The 21,229-nt window shown below is 42.5% G+C and overlaps 1 long non-coding RNA gene across 1 annotated transcript; it reads right to left on the bottom strand.

The window, feature by feature from the left end:
- Nucleotides 1-329: 329 nt before the first annotated feature.
- Nucleotides 330-14,018, bottom strand: LOC118350028 (uncharacterized). Its single transcript, XR_007413658.1, has 2 exons — nt 11,229-14,018; nt 330-782 (listed from the first exon to the last, which is right to left on the bottom strand). It is a non-coding gene; the product is annotated as an uncharacterized LOC118350028 (long non-coding RNA).
- Between the last annotated feature and the right edge of the window lie 7,211 nt (nt 14,019-21,229).

Genomic DNA, 21,229 nt, shown 5'->3' with positions numbered 1-21,229 from the left:
TCACACCCATGACTCTGAAGCTTCCCTAGTGGCATGTTGGCTAATTAAGAGCAAAATCCATCTCTTGATGAAATAATGCTGCCACTGAAAAAAGAATTCACTTTTTTTTTTTTTAATTCTTAATCAGGCTGGAAGGAGCAGTATTCTAACACTTGTATTAAGCATAGGAAAAAGGTCTATAGCTAGCAATTAGCAATGATGAAAAGGACAGCGATTTAAAGCATGTTGCAGTGACATTTTTATCAAATTAAATGAGTTTGCTAGGCCCACCAGCTGCATATGCTTATTGTCATTTACTGTTTGGACAGCAACACATCAGCCACTGAGTATCACGGGGTGCTGAATTTAATAAGTCATTTTGACACTGGTGTGAAACGAGCAGATCAGCATTCTGAGGAATGTGTTCACACTCTGAACAGACAGGCAGACATTCTAAGCTTGCGAGGTGACACCAATCAACAGGAAGAAATGATGAAAGCCAGGCTAGGAAGCAGGCAGGAGTGGTGACTAGAGCAGCAGCCACAGAGACACGCCACCGTGAGCAAAGGAAAAGACACATACGCACACATACACACACCAAACCTACTATTTCTTGGTTTCGCTAGACAGACCAACTACAGAAGCAAAGGCTTTTCAAAACCATGGAAGTGTACCCATTCTAGTCACCGTAAATTTTCATTTATAATTTAAAAACCGACACAGTTCCTCTGGAGCAACCACTAGAAGCAGCTGACAAATCTTCAGATTTTCTTTTGGCCCCCTCGTGTTTGAAATCCGGCATCCTGTTCGAAAGAAAGAAACAGACAAACAAAAATTCTCCTGAATGCTAGGAAAGGAATATTTTGGTTTACTCTTTTCACCTTATATGTTTGCTCTAAACTGATTACCACGCTAGGACAGGAGGAGGTAGTGTTCCTTGGTTTTGATTTACGGCGAGGTGAGGGTATACATTGCTTTTGAAACTTCCTTGGAATACGAGATGTGGAATGACATTCTGATAATCCCAGCAAGCTATTTATGTTGAGGGAGAGACCTGATACCAATATCTTAACTGTGTACCTGGCATCAGAGTGAAAACACACCAGAAAGTCGAATGCCAACCACCTCTTAAAACATGCAGGTGTGATTACAGCATAACAAAGGTGACTAGTTAATTAGTTCATGGCTTCAGAAGTTTCTAATGCCATCTAGTGGAAATGGTAAATTTGATCACTTGCACATCAAAGGGGAGCCTAAAATCCCAGATAATATGTCATTATGCCGCCACATATTCAGAAAAATTCAATGCCAGAGTCCAATCTCATATATATCTCAAAAAAATTAGCTACGGTGCCTTCATAAGATTAGAATGCACGTCAGAAAATAAGACTTGCCTGGAATATCCTTGGATGCCTGCCCACTGCAAGTGAAATAATTATTAGCACCACCCCACACCACTGCCATGCCTATACAATCATTTTCCTCATCATTGTTCTCTTATCTTCTAAACTCTAGAATCTAAAGATGGACGATTTGATAGATGTTTTTCATTATTCTGCAAATATAGTGGTTCAGTAAAATCTGAAATACCTTTTGAAGTGAATGTTTCACTGATTTTAATCTAAAAAACAGTACAAGAGGAACTAAATATATTTTGCTAGTTTAATCTCAGAAGCTGTTCGATTTTCAGTGAACTCCACATAGATTTTCCTCCAGTGAAATTCTATGGTAAAATTCTGAGTAAGAAGAATAGCCTTGGGGATTTTGTGCTTCCTTTCAAGATGGTCACCAGTCAGCTTTAGCCATGGGGCTATGACTCAGGAATCTAAAAGTGCTTCACATAATTGCAAAAACAAAAATAGGCCATATTTTATTTGCATGCAAAGATGAGTAGGTAAATAGTCTGCATATGTCACTTTCTTCTGTATCACCCTCAAAGAGAGTCCTCTCCAGGAGCGGGGTGGTAAGAGAAATCACTGGAACCCTGAATTCTCACGCAAATTAATGTGAAACTCAAAGCTACTCACCTCACTTTTCACTGTTTCCTCATTCATCAGATAAGGAAGTTGAACTCAACTCAAAAGCCCGTTTTTCTCTAAAACTATGGTTTGAAATTTCAAGACCAAAACTCAAGTCTATTTCATTGTAATACTTCTTTTTAAAAGTATTAATTTCATCATAGCTATTTTACTTTAATTACTTTTGTTAACAGTATTTCCTTAGCGTGAGTCTTGCAGCGACTTTCAGTGTTTGAACCATCATCAATTTTGAAAGCAATTTATTTGTTGTGTGTTAACTACACCTGAATTTTTTTTAAAGCAATTTATTTGTAAGAGAAGAGGACTGAGGTGTGATGATAGGATGGGGGCCCTGGGTGGTGGAAGTATTTACCAGAGGCAAGACAAAGGAAGTAGAAGCTTACTGAATACACTGCAAGGACACAGCTGGCAGGACGGCCAAGGAGAGAGGCGGTGGTGAGGGGTTATAGTTAATTATTATAATTATTAGCACCACCCATAATAGTTATTATAGGGCAGAGTGAGGGGTTACATGGGGATATACAGAATTTCCCCTTTTTGGTAATTTTAGGAACTGTGCTTGGTTTTAAGTAGCCTATTGGTCAGTTAGGACCTACAGCCATTTTGAGGTGGGTCACTCAATAGGTCAATTTGCATCCAGCTTGGTGGTCACTGTGGTCCCTTTTGCCTTGCTCAAGTTTCCATTTTCCAAGCCTATTGCCTAAAAGCAGCCTCTACAAGGACTATAGTTTAAATAAACACTACTTTGAAGAATTAAAAATGGAAAGTATATTTTTTCTACATACATTCATCTTAGCATTCTTAGGCTAAATATTTTTTATTTTAGCATATTTATAAAAAAATTTTTCAGTAGGAAAAAATAAATAGCCATTTCACATGTAAAAACTGTTTTTAAAAATAAAGAAAGAGAAGAAAGAAAAAAAACCATCTGTAGTTCTAACTGCCAAAGACAGCAGACTGTCCATTCAACACCGTGGTATACTTTTCTCAGTCTTTTCCTCCTATATATCATTTACCTAATTTGTATTATGTGATATATATAAAACATATATATGTTGATTTTCATAATAGCTATTTTTCTGACATAAAAATGTAATTTATTATTGTAGAAAATTGTTTAAATATAGAAATACATAAAATTAAAATCATGCAGAATTTCACCACCACCATACAGAATTTCATTTACTATTTCTTTAAAGTTTTTTTCTATGCATAATTTAACAGTTAAGAGTATATTACATATTCTGATTTTAAGTACAATTAACCCAAGAAGAGTCACTCACAAGTCCTAGTTGGAAGATGTTACAAAGAGGGTCTTAATCATAGATAGTATCTGCCACTGGTAGTTTACTCATTTTTCATAATTACAAAAAAAAAAAAAAAACCTGTACACTCAGGTCATTCAAAATGAGTTCTAAGAGCAGAGATTGTTACTCAAGTTCTTTGTCAATGCAATGCTGTTATATTGCTGAAGAAAAAATCAGTTTCAGTGGAGGGAAGGAAAGTGTACTTTCTGGGTCTAGTAATTCTGCAAACATAATGTCATTTAAATATTGCGGTCCTTGTTTTGGACTAGAAAAGAAGTAGTTTTTGTTGTTTTAGAGAGAGAGAGAGAGATGGGGCAGGGACAGAGGGGGCGAGAGGGAGAGAGAAAATCTTAAGCAGGCTCCACATCCAGCACAGAGCCCGATGCCAGGCTTGATTTCAGGACCCTGAGATAACTTGGCAAATTGCAAAAACTTGAATATTATCTTCACAAACTAAGACAATTCTTGGGTCGCAACATTCTCTCCTCCTAACCTTCAAAACTGTGCATTGCCATTGTCTTCCGGCCTGTAGTTCTGCAGAGAAAAATCTAAGACCAGCCAGGTTTCTACTCCTGGGTAGATCATTTTGAACCTGGGTGCTTAAGTATCTTTTTCTATAGCCTTATAATTCAAAAGACACAGGAAGAGTCTAGGAGTAGACTTCTTTTGTGAATCTTATCAGGACCACCGTGAATCCTTTCAAACTTTTTTCAAGTCTTCCTCTGCCCCAGGAAACTTCCTATTATTCCCTTGATTATCATTGATTATCACTTGTTTGGATAACTGATTATCACCAGTTTGGAGAGTGCCCCCCCCCCCCCCCAAGAACACCATCACTTTTGCTGATCTCTTTTTTTCTGGCTCCTTTATCCTTTCCCTCATCATTTTTTCTCCCTTTTTCTCTACATTCAGAGAAAAGTTTCGTTTTCCACAATATGTACTCTGCACTACAAAACTCCATTACAGGCTTAAACCTGCAATTCATGTCTTAACTCTCTTACAATCCATTATTTCACTCATTTTTTTTTCATCCCATGCTGCTGCATTTTCACCTCAACCCACCTACTTCTTTTAGGTAATAATAATAATGTAAATACCTTCAACTTAAAAGATCTTATTTTCCAAAGTTTTTCCTTTATTGAAAAAAAGTTTGTATGTAGAAAGATACAAATAATAGTAAATATCCATGATTTTTAATACATATGTAACACATATTAATAGTTTATCGTATTTGCTTCAAATCTTTTTTCCACAAATATCAGATGAGGTTTGAACATCTACGGCTAGATGTGATAATTATTTTGAACTGATTATTTATCCTTTGGTATTTTCATACTTTTACTTCTCTTATGTGTACCTATATGTGACCCACAATGGGCTGCAGTTATTACGTCTATGCTGCATCATACTAAAAACAGCACCCTCTTACAACTTTTCCCCCTACCTATTATGTTCTAGGGAGAGGTCACGTGGAGGGGTTCCAGCTCACAGCCAGAATCCACCACCTGAGCCTGAAACCCGTGCTTTGCATATAAACTTTTAATCTACTTAAAACAAGGCTAAACTATTGTTGTCTTAGGTTTAGGGCAGTGAGAGGGAAGTAAACCACAACCCCAGGCACACTGATTCTCACAATGGACTTTATAACCGCCCGCTTCTCAGTGGCTCGGAGCCGAGGTAATGGACCGTAAGGTTCCTACAGATAAATTCTCTGACCAGCAGGTCACAAGATACTTGCTCAAGCTGTTTTCCAGGAAGCAAGACGCCCACCTCCCGGGACAGAGCTTGATGAGCTACTCGCCTGTGTGAACCAATAGTTAGCTAGACTTTACTCAACCCATTCAGGCCTCCAGTCACATCCGTCCAAACTCTCCTTAAAATCTCATGAACCCCTCCCGCTTCTAGGGGGGATTTTTTTGTTTGTTTTTTGGAGTTTTTTTGTCCTGGAAGGCAGATTGGAGCTCTTTTGGCTGCCTTGCAAATTAAACTTCTTTCTTTGCTGGAAGCTCAGCCTCAGTGTTCTGTTTTTCAGTGCACGGGGTATACACGGGGTATACAGGGGCCTTCCTGAGGTTACCAGCCTTCACAGGATCCCACCCCTAGTCTCTGAGCCACTCCAGCCAGTGCCAAATAGAGCAGAAATGAGCTGTCACACTGAACCCTGCCCAAATTGTAGATTTGTGAGCAAACTAAATGGTGCCAGCACTTTACGAAGTTTTGTGGTAATCTGTTATGCAGCCATAGTAATTTGAATAGCTTCCTCCTGTTCCCTGTTCTGGTCCCTCCACTTCCTTACCTGTTCTCCTAGGAGCACGGCCTTAATAAATTGTTTGCATATGAATCCAAGAGGCCAAAGCAGAGTTACGGGTAATCCACACCAAAGGTGAAATGTACAACTTGCCTTAAGATCTGCTCTTTAAACGTCAATGAGATGCTATTTCTGTGGAACCAGCCACTGGGCCAAAGAAGCAATTGAGCTAAAACTAAAAGGTAGAGAGAAGGAAGAAATCTGCTCTCTGAATTCTTTTCTGAGTAGCCGTATTTATGGGGGAGCTGGAGTATCAAGAAGCATCTGGATTCAGTGACACTACGAAGAGAAGTATTTTGTAGTGTGGAAAATCCTATCTCGTAAAGGCAGTGGTCTGAAGTTTCACCTTAAAGAATGCCCAGGAAACATTCTCCCTCCTAGGTGGGGAAAAAAAGTGGAGCAAGTGCCATGTCTTGGCTCTCTAAAGAAATGGCCAGAGTCCCTGTGAACAGGTGCCTTGCTAAACAGCTGGATAGCAAGAGCTGGGAGGAGACTGAACATCAGTCCTGAGCCTCTAGCCAGCAAGTTATACATTCACAAAACATAGAACCTTTCATAGGTAGTCTGTGGGGCAATAGAACTCTATCATCTGATGAGAGGGCTGTTCCTGATAAGGTCTTAAATTTCTCAGAAGTTTGGCCTCATAGGCGCTACCTGCTGCTCCCACTTCAAAGTAACTGATCCAGCCCACCTAACTATACTCCTCTTTACCCCTGGTGCTTGATTCTCGCCCAGGAGCCTCAATACAGTCACAAAGAACTGATGTGCTTTATGACAGGGACTTCACTTACTGGGTCTTTTGAATGGATGCCTCCTTCTCAAGCCTATTGGCATGGTTCATCTTCTCAAGGGATTTCAAACTTGCCTACTCCCAATTTCCGACTTCTTTCCAAAGTCATCACTATCAAAAACTACAAGTTCACAGCCACATCCTATAGCAATAGCCACATAGTTATGGGCTTTTCTTGGCTACCACATAGATAAGCATACTTCAGAGCACTATAAAATGAGCCCTAAAGAATATTCCAGGATGGGATGGATTTATTCTCCATCGTGGATCTTAATCATCCTTACAAGACTTCCCCTATTCCTACCATGGTGAGAAATTTGTCTTTTCCTGGCCTTAAGTTACCCAAAGGAACTGAAAACCAAAACTAACCTAGGAAATGCTGGAGGTCTTCATGGAGGACTGATCTATTTCTCTCCTGAACTCAATCTGGCCACCATCTCATGCCTGGGAAGAGAGTCTTATACTGACAGTCTGCTAAGAGACTGAGAAATACCTGGTGTACTGCCAATGACAGTGTAACAGGACCTGTGGAAAACAAGATCTTGGGTCATCACCAGGATTGCCAAGTCCTGTAAATTAAGTAAGGCTATCTCGTCCTTGCCTTCGGTGGCCAAGAAAAAGAAGAAAATGTACCATGTGCAGTTGTGAGGTGCTCTGAGGAAGAAGGCTTCATGGAAGGTCACTCCCACGAGAGCAACCACCTCACGCTGCCCAGCCCCATAAACCTTTAAATTCTAGCAAACTTAAAGATGTCTTTGGAGCTTTGACATTTGGTTTTATTTGTTTTAATCTTTTTTTTTTTTTTTGCCAAAATATCCACATTTCAAAAAGCCTAAATTTAATTTAATCTGCAATAAACTGAATTACCATAGAACTTGGAGTTCATGGCAGAGTGCATACAGCCTAGGTTTCAAACACCAGCTGATTTCATTCCTTAAATACCGGTTTTGTGACCTTGGAGAAGTTAGGTAAACTCTCCAAGCTTCCGTTTACTCATTGTAAAAAAAAACAAAGTGTTATACTGGTTGTACCTTTCCACAGAGTAATTATGAGTATTTCATGAAACACTGCATGTGAAATACTTACCTGACACCCAGTGTAGACTCAACTAATATTTAGCTATGTGGAGAGAAATCCTAACAAATTTCATTTTATCCATTCACTCTTTGTGTGGAATATTCAGGATCAAGAGTGGTCTCTAAAATGTTAGGGCAGTCTTACAGCATGTGACAGACATTTCAAAGGCACGAATGTATTAGACACACACACACACACACACACACACACAAAATGGAATAATAACCTGGACGATCCCTTGCAAAGCATTCAGTGTAAAAAAGACCAGGCTTTCGGCCAATATGCATTTTATGTGAAATTGAAAATCCACCCCACAATATGTGCTATGTTATTCAGACCCAGAAGCTTCAGTTTGGAGACATTATGCAAAATGGAATAAACAGGGTGAGTTGTATTAATTGCGAGCTGTTTGGAACTCTTTCTACAAAGTTGCCCAAAGATACAGAGAGCTTTTTCCTTTTGTTATGGATAACTTCAAACACATGCAAAAGCAGACAAAAAAGAACAGCAAACCCCTATGTTCCCTTCACTCGGTTTTTACAACTATCCATTCACAATTTTACATGATTTAGACTTTTATTTGCTTCCTTCATCATATTATTTCAAAGCTCATCCTAAACATTATTTCATTTCACCCACAAATATTTCAGTATGTGCTCTAAAAGGACTCTTTCTTTTTTTTTATGTTATTTATTTTTTTCTTTTTTAAATATTTTTTTTATTGGTGTTCAATTTACCAACATACAGAATAACCCCCAGTGCCCGTCACCCAATCACTCCCACCCCCGCCCTCCTCCCCTTCTACCACCCCTAGTTCATTTCCCAGAGTTAGCAGTCTTCACGTTATGTCTCCCTTTCTGATATTTCCCACACATTTCTTCTCCCTTCCCTTATATTCCCTTTCACTATTATTTATATTCCCCACATGAATGAGAACATATAATGTTTGTACAAGGACTCTTTCTTAAACGCAACTACAATACCACTATCATAACCTAAGATCTTTTTTTTTTTTCAAGTACTCACTATGCCCAATGTGGGGCTTGAGCTAATGACCCTGAGATCAAGAGTCACATGCTCTACTGACCAGCCAGGCACCCCTGCCACATCTAAAATCTTTTTTTTTTTCACATCTAAAATCTTAATAATAATTCTTTAATATCAAATATCCAACCAATGTTCACATTTCTAATTGTCTTGTAAATGTCATGCTTCTTTAACAGTATATTTAATAAAAATTCAAATAATGTCTATACATTTCAATTGATTGATTTGTCTCTCTTTTCTTTTTTTTTTTTTTTTCTAAGTAGGCTCCATACCCAGCATGGAACCCAATGCAGGGCTTGAAATCATGGCCCTGAGATCAAGACCTGAGCCAAGATCAGGAGTCAAAAGCTTAACTGATTGAGACACCCCCGATTTGTCTCTTGACTCTTTTTTCAACCTTAGGTTCCCTCTCAATCTTTTCCCTTGAAATTTATTTGTTAAAGGAACCAAATTGTTTATTTTGTAAGTTTTCCAAAGTCTTGATTTTGCTCAAAAGCTTGCAATGCTATATTTAAATTTTCAAACAATTACTCTCTAAGTGAGATGAGGAGCAGAAAAGCTGAAGAAAGTATTGATCTGCTGATGAGAGTATTTTTATATTTTTCATAAAAATTGCTGATGCAATCCACAACATCACTGGCATGTCACTTGCAGACTAGAGTGAGGACACCCAAGACTGTTGCACTCCCAGGTCTTTCCCTGTTTCTGGTAATGAAAACATTCCAGGCACCATCCTTCTGTGTACCTCATTATTACTCACAAAGTGATTCCTGAGAACTTGCTCCCTTCTGTCTGCCCTGACAAGCATGGGTCTGCACAACAGGAACTCAGGGATGAAGATGAGGGTGTAGAGGTGAAAGAAGAGCAATGGTGAGAAAATGAAAGGGTAAGGAAGTATTAGTTGGATGCAGCCAAAAGCAGGTGGATTAGGGATTATGGGCAAATAGGTTGGGCAGGCAGCAGATAACAAACAAATGTGTTACAGTAAAGACGGAGAGAAAAGGCTATGGCCTGTGTCATGATCATTAGGCCTCATGCCTTCTGTTTGGGATGAGGCCACTCAGGCTGCCCTTAACACAAACTATGCTCCCCCAAGCCAGTAACATTTAGGCCTTCATTGGAAATGCAATACCACAAGACTTCTCCCTTTGCCAAACCTTTTTCTTTTCCTTCCCTTCATCTAAAGATAAGCCCCAGATCATCTCCCCAGTAGACACTGAACACTACTAACCTCCATCTCAGAGTTGGCCTCCTGGGGAACCCTACCTGCAATAGTATATGAGATTTTCATAAGTCAAGAAGGTATGTTTAAATTCTAGGGTAGCCTCTAAAAATGTAATAGAACAAAATTTAAAATTAAAAAACTAATAGAGGGGAGAAATGGAATGATAAAAATTAATTTATCTAAAATAAGGCAAGAAAAGAGACAAAAAGGAACATAGAAAACAAATAGTAAAATTTTAAAAGATGGAAATAAATTGGCCAGATGACTGCGAAACTTAGGAAAAGATACACTCAACCATTACTATTCCAGGAAATTCAAACAGAGGCAATATCATTATTCATCAGATTTGGACAAATGTAAAAAATGATACTGTCTAGTACTGGCAAAGATTCAAGGTTATGGGCCCTCTCAGATATTGTTAGTGGGGATGTGAATTTTTACCACCACTGGTAAAAAGTGATTGGATAATACATATTTAACCTAAAAATAAAATACACTTATCTTTTGTGGCGGAAACTGGTTAGCTGATCACAAAACCTGTGTCCTTTTCCTCCTTGGCACACTGAAACTGCATTTGCCAGACTGCTTTGCAGTCGGTGACTGAGTCCTACTCAGGTATGACAATAGAGTCACTTGTTGAAGGTAGCAGAGCCTCCACAGCCTGGACCCCTGAATGACTCTGTGGAGCAGAGATTCCTTGGCACCTGGAACCAACCTGGACTTTTATTATATCTGAAATATCATATATTCAAGGATCTATTTATTACAGCAGTTAGTGTACTCTAAACTAAAATATCTAAATATCCCATGACCTACCAAAATCACTTCTAGGCATCTGTCTTTAGAGGTAAAAAGTAACAACGGTACAAAACAACTCTATATAAGAAAACTTGTAACTGGAAAAAATCAGAAACAACCTGCATATCGATCAATAAGGGAAATTATAATGCATCCATACAAAGGAAAATTATGTGTTTTTTAAATGAGTTATCTGTGTCTACTGACCTGAAGAGACCACCATGATGTATAGTTAAGAAAAAAAATTAAGCTGATATAAATGCTTGATGCAACTTTGTTTTTATGGAGGAAGGAAAGCCATGACATACATATTTATATATATTCGGATAAGGATGGAGGTTAAGTGTGCAAAGATACAAATTAGGTTTCTAACATTAGCTATCTCAGAGGGTTAAGGATTAGTGAATACAACTTATGGGAAAGAATAAAAAGATTGTAGCAGAATGGAAGCATACCTGTGTGAAACTGAATAGAAACGCAGAATATAAAACTGAATCATAAAATATTGAACCAAATATGTAAAAACTGAATATGTAGACAAGTATGAGAAGGTAATGTCAACTTAACATAAAATTCATTTATCTTAAATGTTAATATTTTAATATTCTTTTACAATAAAAGTATATTGAAAAATAAAAGGAACTGGCCTAGGTCTTACCTGGAGTGAGCTGTTGATGCTCACAGTTCACATTTTTAATGCTGAACCTGGATTTGAGGATATATACTGGTTGGGGTTCTGGGACTGTCTTATTGAGCCCAAAGGGCCACAATACTGTGAGGGGAGAGACTTCTTTGAAAAACAAAAACCTGATGTTCCCATTGTCAATCATCCCGGGTAAAGTTCAAACCTGGAATAAGAAATGAGGATTCAAGAGACAAGCCTTGACTAGAGTAGCTCCATCAACTTTAGCTGCATACAAATCACCTAGGACTCTTGCTAAAATAAAATTATGATTCAGTGGGTCTAGGGCATGGCCTGAGATTTCTGCATTTCTAATAACTTCCTGGGTGCTGCCACCACTGCTGGCCCTTGGACCACTTTATGTGGCATGGGAACTGGCACGAAGGGACTCTTTCCACTCTCTGTGTGGCAGCATGATGGCAAAACAGAAAGTTCATCTGCGAGACACCCCAAAGATGGGGTTTGAGCCAATGCCATGATCATAAACTACTGTGCACATGCCCTTCCCTTCCATGGTCCATGAACCTTCCATGAAATCTCATGGAAAGTTACATTTAATTCTCTGCTGTACTGGATTTATGAAAATTATGGGGGTAATTCCTAGAGGGAATGATCCCACTCTTGAGATGAAGTAGTCAAAAGTAGAGTCTGTGTCCCCTGAGGTCACTATGGTGGCAGCAGAGTGGCCATCAGCAGGAAGTAGCCCTGTGCAGGTGATCCCATGAAGAGTGGAAGCAGCTGAGACGGCATGGGATAAGGGAAGAAAAATTGTAGCCCTGTTTTTCCTGCACAGGGAGCAAGCAGTACTCTAGTATATAAGTCAAATAATCAAGGATTAAAGTAAAAATAGCTTAAGTAATAAAGGGGTTTATTTTCTCATGTAAAAAGTCTGGAAATCAAGCAGTTTCGGGGTTGGTTGATTTTCAATCTAATGATACCATCAAGGACCCAGGTTCTTTCCATCTTTCTACTCTGCTCTTCCAGGTATGTTGGCTTTTGTCCTCATACCTGTCCCTTCATGGTGACAGATAACTGGAGGTTTTAAGCATCATAAACTCACAAAACATGTAAGACAGAATGTCCCTACCTTGTATCCTGTTTTTTAAAAAAAGATTTTTACTTATTTATTCATGAGAGACAGAGAGAGAAACAGAAACATAGGCAGAGGGAGAAGTAGGCTCCCTGTGGGGAGCCTGATGCAGGATTTGATCCCAGGTCCCTGGGATCATGACCTGAGCCAAAGGCAGATGCTCAACCACTGAGCCCTCCAGGCCCCTTGTATCCCTTTTTAATAGCAAAGAAAACTTTTCCAGAAGCACCCCCATCCCTTAGATTTCTCCTTGAAACTCACTAGCCAGAATTGTACTACCTGCCAACTTTCTAGAGCAACCGTGTGCATCTCCCTCGGAACACACCTCTACCTCCATAAAAGAAGCCAACAACCAAAGCAGTAACTGCATTCAGCTTAAATCCAGGTTGTATGAGTAATGCTCAGTCTTCTCCATCAGGCCCAGGATGTAGCTCTTAATGGTCATGTTATTCTATTACACACTCAAAATAAAAATGGAAGAAAAGAAAAAGATAACAGCAATAAAGAATCCCATTTGGAAATGGGAAGAATGGGAAATGTCCCAAAATTACTGGCCCATCACTATTGTCATAACCCACTGGGCAGGGATAGTAATGACTCCCTTCCTTAATCGTGAAGTCAGTTCCTTGGTTAGGCCAACTGGCAGCCTCTCATTCTCCTTTCTGCCAATCCCTTTGTCCCTGGTTTTGCCCTTTGGAAAGTTCTTCCTTATTCAGTATTCTCTTAACCACATCTGGAATGGGGCATCATCTTTCTGTGCCCTTGTGGCCTACTACCTGCCTGAGCTCATGCTCAGCACTCCATTTCAGAATTATCAACTACTAAGGATTAGTTTCATGGGAAGGTTTCAGTAGGCCAACTATACATGCTGGCTCCATGCTCCTCAGGGCCCAGGCTCCTTTGCCCTTGTTGCTCCATCTCCTCACCATGCTGCTTCCAGTTCTGGAACCAAGATGGCTCTTCCAGCCCAGACAGTTGTATCCCATCCGGCAGGAAAGGGAGGTGAAGAGAAAGACATACCCTCTCTCTACAAGGCATTTCCTAGAACTTGCCCACAGCACTTCTACTCAATACACCATTGATCAGAATACAGACCATGTTAAGCTGCAAAAGAAACTGAGAAACATAGTCTTTATTTTGGGAAGCCATGTTTGCACTAGTGAAAGAAGTGGAACAAATATTGGGGGACAATCAGTATTTTCTGTGAAAGTGGTGCTTCCCTTCACCTCCAGCTCAGAAGAGCATCAGGGAGACCAGTTAGAACTTGCCCGATGTCTGGTGAAGTCTGTGGGGCACCAGGGGCTGGTGCCAGAACACTGCGTGGACAAGCCTAAGGGTAAAGGGTGGCCACCCTTTCTGATCTGAAAGCAGAGAGGGGAGGGGATGGCTCCCATGGTGGAGAGAGTCAGCATGGTGCCATCCTACAGGGACTCTGTCTACAATGAGCTCCTGGGGAGACACTGGGACATCAGCAGGATCTCTCTTTGTGAATCAGATTGCTGGAAACCCGTGGGAACTGCAGAGGAGAGATTCCCAGACTTGGAAGGCAGTCTCCCAAGAATACACAAATGCTCGTGCCCACCCCCAAAATGAGACAGCTTTAAACCTCTGCCACAGCCAGAGACAGCCATGTCAAATAGCATCAACACCAGTCACATCAGACCCACCGCCCAGCCCTCCCCTCTTCACCCCCACCCCCCCACCCCCCACCCCCGCACCTCAGCCACAGAGCAGTCAGCAACTTTGGTGAGAGAGTTGGCAGGGAGGAAAAGATGTGTAAGATGAGAAGTAGAAGCTTCCCACACCTTCCTCCCCGACTCAGGACTGGAGGCCAGGGGAGCAGAAGAGGAGAAGCTTTCATTTTAAATAAAATTTGAAGTTTTCATTATTTCTCTGGAACTGCACACTTCATTTCAGGGGTTCTCAATCCTGGCTGTTCACTGGGATCACCTGGAGAGTTTTCTAAATTCCTGATATCTGGGCCCCATTCCAGAGTTACTGATTTCATTGGTCAGGGGAGCGGCCTGGACATCGATATTTTTAAAGAGCTGCCCAGGAGATGCCGATGGGCAGCCCGGGGCTGAAAAACCACAGTGGTGATACTAAATTAAGAACATTCTGCAAACAAAAGATTTGTAGAGTGACCAGAAAAGTGAGACAACTTGCCCTAGATCTCACCCCAGGGATAGAGAACTAGCCCCACAGCCCAGGCACGGAATGAATGAACAATATGATATTTTATGATTGCACCCTCCAGGAGTCCTCACTTTCGATCTGATGCTTACATAAATCCTACCTCTTTCAAGGAGACTGGAAGTTTCTTCAGGGCAAGGGCCATGACAGGGATTCTTTGGGGTCTCCACACTGCCCTGCACTTGCTAGACTTATTAGAGAGAGCTGAACGTATATTTGTTGCCCTGTTGTTAACCTCTGACCTCCATGTTGGGAATAAGTGAATTGTCAGTTATGCACCGGGCAAACTAAGGTGACTCCAAGATTGCCTTGAACTCTTAGAGTCAATGAAGAAGATAGAAAGTGCAGGAGATACAGTCATTATGAAGTGGCTGGAAGTTCTGATTAAGCCATGACCAATTTGTATGGCCTACATGGGGACCTATACGAAAATTGCTCCACATTTGAGTTTTGTCTTACTGATGCGAGGGAAGGTATCATGTCCCTACCTCTCCTACCTAGACCCGGGCAGAGCAGCCTTGCTTCTCACACACCATCACCATGACCACCACCCTCATCACAGGGAGCCTGGACCCATGAATAAAGACACAGCACACTGACAAGAGGCAGGAAGAGAGCCAAGGACTTGCAAAACTCTCAGCTAAATCCAAGAGCAGCTTTAGTCTGTCAACACAAAGATGTCATGTCCCAAGTAGTCTACAGCACCAGGATCCCACAGGAATGGTTCTCAAAATGTTCCTTATTCCCCCAAGCCCACATTTATTGTACAGCTCCATCAAACAGGCAGGGGCTGATTGCCAGATGCATCATGCCTCCAGATTTGACACTTGAGAAATCGCACTTTCCTGTGAATGGTCCCGAAGCTTGATATCAAGAGAGCACCCTTTCCATAACCTAAAAAGGAAAAGCAAATGATTTTAAGTGCATCCTCGTATCAAAATTGGCCTTCTCCATCACCAGCTGCTGTCTTTTGTCTGATTCGAAGACATTTTTTAAGTAGGAATAAAATGTACTCTAACCAAGCTCTAGCCCAAGCTCAGAGACAAGTCCGCTTAAGCGGCATTTGGTGAAAAGAGCTTTCCAATTCCAACATATTTTTCTGGACTTTTCCCAGCAGAGGGAATCCCCCACACAAAAGGTAAGTTCAACCAAAGATGGGGTTCCTTGTTCAGACATGAAAAGCCCTGCCCCGTTGCTCCCAGAGTATGTCATCACCAGGAATTTGATCACCTTGTAGAGGGATCAATTAAAAAATTCAAAAAACAGGGGATCCCTGGGTGGCGCAGCGGTTTGGCGCCTGCCTTTGGCCCAGGGCGCGATCCTGGAGACCCGGGATCGAATCCCACATCAGGCTCCCGGTGCATGGAGCCTGCTTCTCCCTCTGCCTATGTCTCTGCCTCTCTCTCTCTCTGTCTCTCTGTGACTATCATAAATAAATAAAAATTAAAAAAAAATTTAAAAAAAAAAAAAATTCAAAAAACAAAACAAAACAAAACAGATCCTCTAATGCTGGCAATGTTGCTTATAGTGTCCATATTTTACCCTTTCAAAGTACGCACTGGCTAGTTCCAATTGCACCAAGCCACAAGCCCCAGTGTTTGGTTTTAATCAGGTTTTAAACACTGGAGTGTTAGTTAGACAAGTGACGCAGTTGATGATGACGATAATGAGTGGCCCATTAAAGGTAATTTTTTTTTTAAGTTAATGAGCTCTCCCCAAAGAACGGCCATGTACTGTACTGAAAAATGTCCACAGGACGCACTGCACTTTCTCCCTATTTATTTAACTTTATGTGGATGCCATAAAACTTCTTTATTTGCTTTCAGTTAGCCCATAGGTTTTGACAAGATAAATTTTTATTTAGGTCTTTGCCCAGCTACAATCAGAAACTGGAGACTTGCGTTGCAGAGCCGGGCTGATAGATGGATTCATCAAAGCCCTCCCCACCCTGCTTTCCTTCCAGCAACCACAGGGATCAACAGACGGAGTTTTTTCTTAATTAAAGAAACTCAGCAACAAGGTGATTTATCGATGATGAATCTTGCAGGCCTTTTCATTGTGCGGTCACCGTTGGCCACTGTTTGAAATTTACCAACATAAATAAAGCCTCTCCATGACTAAACAAAGTTAAAGTAGCAATAAATTGAGCCTGCCATGTACTCTGGGCTAGATCCGAGGCCAACATAAATACCAGAATGCCTGACACGCTTGACACGATGACATCATACACTCCCAAACAGAACAGCCCAGCCCAAGCCAAAGCCTAAAACCTAATACAATTCCCCCAAATGAATCAAATTGCAGTGGTCTAGACTCTGCTGCGCTAAGTGTTCAACTTCTGGCTTCCTTGCCCTCCGCTGTCGAGTGATCACATTAAAAAATAATCTATACGCTGATCTAAATTTCGCTTTTTTCTGCATGATTAAATTTTGGCAGGAGTAAATCTCTGTTATTCTCACTCCCTGGGAATGTTTGGAAAGTTACGAAAAACTCAGAATTTATCAGCTTAAGGTCCAAGTGCTGTGGTAGTCCCATCCCGAGGCGTGTCCACAGTCACCCTCCGCAGGAGACCGCCCCACCGGCTGCAGGGGACACTGAGTGTTAATAAGGGGGTGAATTTCTGCTCACTTGAAAAAGGCTCAAGTCTGCGTCTCTCCGGAGAAACTTGCTTTGCCCAAATCGAGCAACAGGCTGCAGCGAAATGCCTTCAGAAAATGAGCACGGCAGCTACCTGGGGGCTCAACCGCCCCCCAGACCTGTCACTGCCAGGAGAGGAAAGGGGGAGGAGGAACCGTTCAGAACGTGCACGCAGGACATCAAATTAAAAATGGAGAAAGTCTAATAACTAATTGGTGAAACCATAAAAGCTGCCATAAAAGACATTTTCGTTAAACTACTTTACACAGGGCTGTATAATTTTATGTCACTTTTTATTTATGTTGCTGTAATGAAAGCGGTACTGGTTGCTGTGGAGCTTAGGAAGAAAGGAATTGAACTATTTTTAAAGGGGGGAAGGGAAGTCCAGCTATAGGCCTTCAAACAAGACTCACTGGGAAACAGAGAGAGGTTGGGGAGAGAGCCCATTTACCCCTAGAAGCCTCGGGGCAAGAATGTTTACCGGGAGCATCATTCTTCCACCACTCTCCTCTGTACCCCAAGGCCACAACCGCTTAACATTTATAAAGTTGGTTCCATGGTGTTTTCACAAACTAGGGTATGAATTAGATAAACCCGTGCCACTTAGATGACTTTGGGGAAACTGGGTTTTTATCGCGTGAAATATGTAAAGGAGAAGGATTCGAGCTTCTGGAGGGACACAAATAAAAATGAGCCCCATTTTAACAAGGTATCGACGAATCTCCCAGGCTCCATAGGATACTACTATAAGCCCAGATCCAAGAATTCCAGAAAGGCACTGCTTATTATTGCCCAGAGGATCAGACAAGCTCTTTCCCTCTCTTGATTTGTATGTGACAACTCAGTGGGGAAAAGAGGAATAAGTTTGCAACTTAGAAAACCTTGGGTAAATTATAAGCAAGAGAAACTTAAAATTGTATACGCTCATGTGGAGGCCACGGGCGAGGGGCTCTCTGGGCGCTGATGATGCCTTGCTTCTTCTCCATCTGGGGGCCAGTTGCCAGGGTAGCTCCGTTTATGAAAATCCACTGTGCTCCTAGGTTGTGGGTTGTCTTCTCTGTGTATATTATAATCCAATAAAACATCTGAAAAACAGCATGTTCAAATGAATCTCTTAGAAAAGCTGCAGAGAGGTGGGTACTGCGCATACAAAGACGCAGAAGTGTGGTGCCGTTTCCCCAGGGAAAATGTAGGTCGCCCCTTAAGATGCGGGCCCTCTGAACTCTGGCTAATTTTCAAAGTGAGATGAGGTTGTTTTTAGAAACAATTTGCCTTCTATTAACAATGAAATCCAATTCGGCTGCGAATATTGGAAAGTGAAACACATATACAACTTAGAGAGACTGCTGAAGTATCAAACAGATAGGGCATTATTTGGGTAGACTCGACAGTCAAGGCCACTTTACACCATTACGGACCAGACTAAACAAACCTGACCCACGGGGTGACCCTCCAAGGATCCCAAAAGATTGGAAACTCGGAAAAGACAGCCCTGACCAGACTTTACAGCCTGGTAATGGCATGCAAACGACACTCTGTCTCTGTCACGCAGCCAAAGGTTGGTGTTGTATATGAGAGCAATTTCCTCAAGAATTCAGAGGAAAATGTGATACTTTGCCTTTTCTGCATGAGGTTCACAACAGCAAGTGTATTTACTAGTCGGGGACACCCAAACCTCCTGATAAATGCCCCCATCGAATCCGCCTGCCCCAGGCAACAAGTTTCCTGGCTCCTGCCTAATCAGTTGGCAGAGGCAGGCATGTCAGATGCAAGAGGAGGGGAGAACCCGCTCACCCAGAACGGCAACGGCCTCATTTGCAGGAGGTTTTAAAAGCCGAGATTGGGTCTAGGAAAACATCATCAACATTCGGAGTCACTCTTCACTGGAAAGCAGGTTTTCGCTCACACCCTCACTGTCCTCAGCACGTGCAACTCTCGCCCGGTTACGCCAGGGCCGAGGTCCGGCCTGCGCTTGTAATTCAATCGCGCTCACCTGGAAAACGCTGGCAGCGGGCGGCCCTGGGCCTGGCATCTTCAGGGGCCTGTTTCCACACGTTCTCACGACGTGACTATACACCCCGCAAGGGATGATTCAGGCCTATCTTGTGGGGAATTAGTTACTCCAAACAGTCCTCCACAAGAAGTTGGCTGGCAAAGAGGAGTGTTGGGGTGGGGGGGATGGACGGGGTGGGGGCGCGGGGAAACACGGGGTACAGGAGCTATGACTCTGTGCTCTGATGAGAACATAAACTTCTGAGATGACTTCGAATTTGAAAATCACCATGATTCATCTGGAACCTTTTACTTTCCTTACTTTTTTTCTCTCACAAACCGGGTGGGGGTCCTGACTTCCTACTCGATGCCTGTGGCTGCCTCCCAGAGGCCCCTGAGACCCAGAGGAAGGGATCTGTGTCTCTGTCTCCAGACGCGCAGAACCTCTTTTCTCTGGCCCTCCACACACCAAGCTCTCTCAGGACTGCCAATAAGGTATCCAGGCCCACGGCCCTCTGTGAGAACAAACTGTATCTGTGGAGCCTAAGGAAAAGACATAACCCCACGCGGGGGACTTAGAGGCTGCCCGTGACCTCTTTCACATATCCTCTTTACCTCTATTTAGAAACCAGAATTTAGGGCTGATTTGTCATCTTTTTGAGACGCTCCCTGGCCCCACATAAGTTCAAACAAGATGCACCTTTCGGCCCTTACTAGTGCACACTCCTGTCAAACGGTTCAAGGGACCCTTATTTTCAGGGGGCTCATAAGCTTTGTGTCGGACAGAGGTGGCAAATGTGTAACATTTGTGTGTTTGGAAGCACATGCAACTTGATTTTTTTTTTTTCTTCATTAAAACAAGGATCCTGTTTCCGACAGATGAAAAGAAACATAATGTGACTTCCATGTGAAGTGTACCCAGAACGTGGGGATAAAGAGAAAGCAGCCAGAAGCATCTCCACAGAAGGAGCAGTATCCTTCCTGCCCTGGAAGCGGGGAGGGCACCAGCTCTGTTTCGGCCCAGGCATTACACAAACGGTCTCGGCCTCAAGATGAACAAGGCCTTCCCCCGGGAGAAGCCACGGGGGACCTGGGAGATTCACTTACCTCCCAGAAGAGAAAGGAAGTGCCTTTTCTTCTTCAGCAGCACTAACATGCCTGAGCAAAGACCTGCTCCCGCCTCTGTGTATGTCCCACCAGAAACCAGAAGCGAGGTGGAAAGGCCCAAGAGCCAGCCGGCCCAGCAGCCCCACGTCCCTCAGCAGCCACCGCCCCCTTTCATCTCTGTGACAGTCCCTTCCCAAACGACCCCTGGCCCCACGTAAGTTTAAAAGAGGCGAGGTGTTGCTTTCAGCCTGTACCCACAGCACATTCTTGCCCTTTATTCAAGGGGCCTTTATTTCACCACTCCCCTTGCCCCACAATCCCCTCCAGGGGGAATTCAGTTACGAATATTGCATGAAATGAGGACCACAGGCCCGGCCTCTACAAGCTGCTAATTGAAAACCGTGTCAGAAGTGGGAGGAAGAGGCAGAGGGAGAAAAACAACAACCCTCGACAGAACCCCTCATATTGTGCACAGCAACGCGCCCTTCTAGAAGGGTGGGCCTTTCTCCATCTCAGGCTTACAAGAGTCTTTCCCAGGAATGGGACTTGAGGATGGAGGCTCTGGGAGACAGTGGCTGACAAATCAGAAAGGGCCACAGGGATGCAGCTAATGGGCCTCCAGACCCCCGCCCGACTCTGAGGCCCACTTGCTCTATGAGCCCCGGGTGCCCACGGCTCTGGACACAGGCTGCCTGAGTCAAGGCTCGGCCCTTCCACTCTCAGCTGCAAGATCCCAGGCGAGTGACTCGACTTCTCTGGGCCTTAGTTTCCTGCTCTGTAAAATGGGAATAAGAACTGCATCTACTTCATAGGGTCACTGTGAGGATTAAAAGTGATAATGCATGTAAGCATTTCACACGATGCCTGATGCAGTAAGTGATTAACTGGTTAATGTTTTGATCTTGTTTAGAACAGCGAGAGTGCTCCCCTGGCCAGACTGCAGAATGACCAGAACTAG

This window comes from Canis lupus, chromosome 10 (genome assembly GCF_003254725.2).
Source record: "Canis lupus dingo isolate Sandy chromosome 10, ASM325472v2, whole genome shotgun sequence".
Taxonomy (NCBI): domain Eukaryota; kingdom Metazoa; phylum Chordata; class Mammalia; order Carnivora; family Canidae; genus Canis; species Canis lupus.
This window is presented reverse-complemented; position numbering and strand designations above follow the sequence as displayed.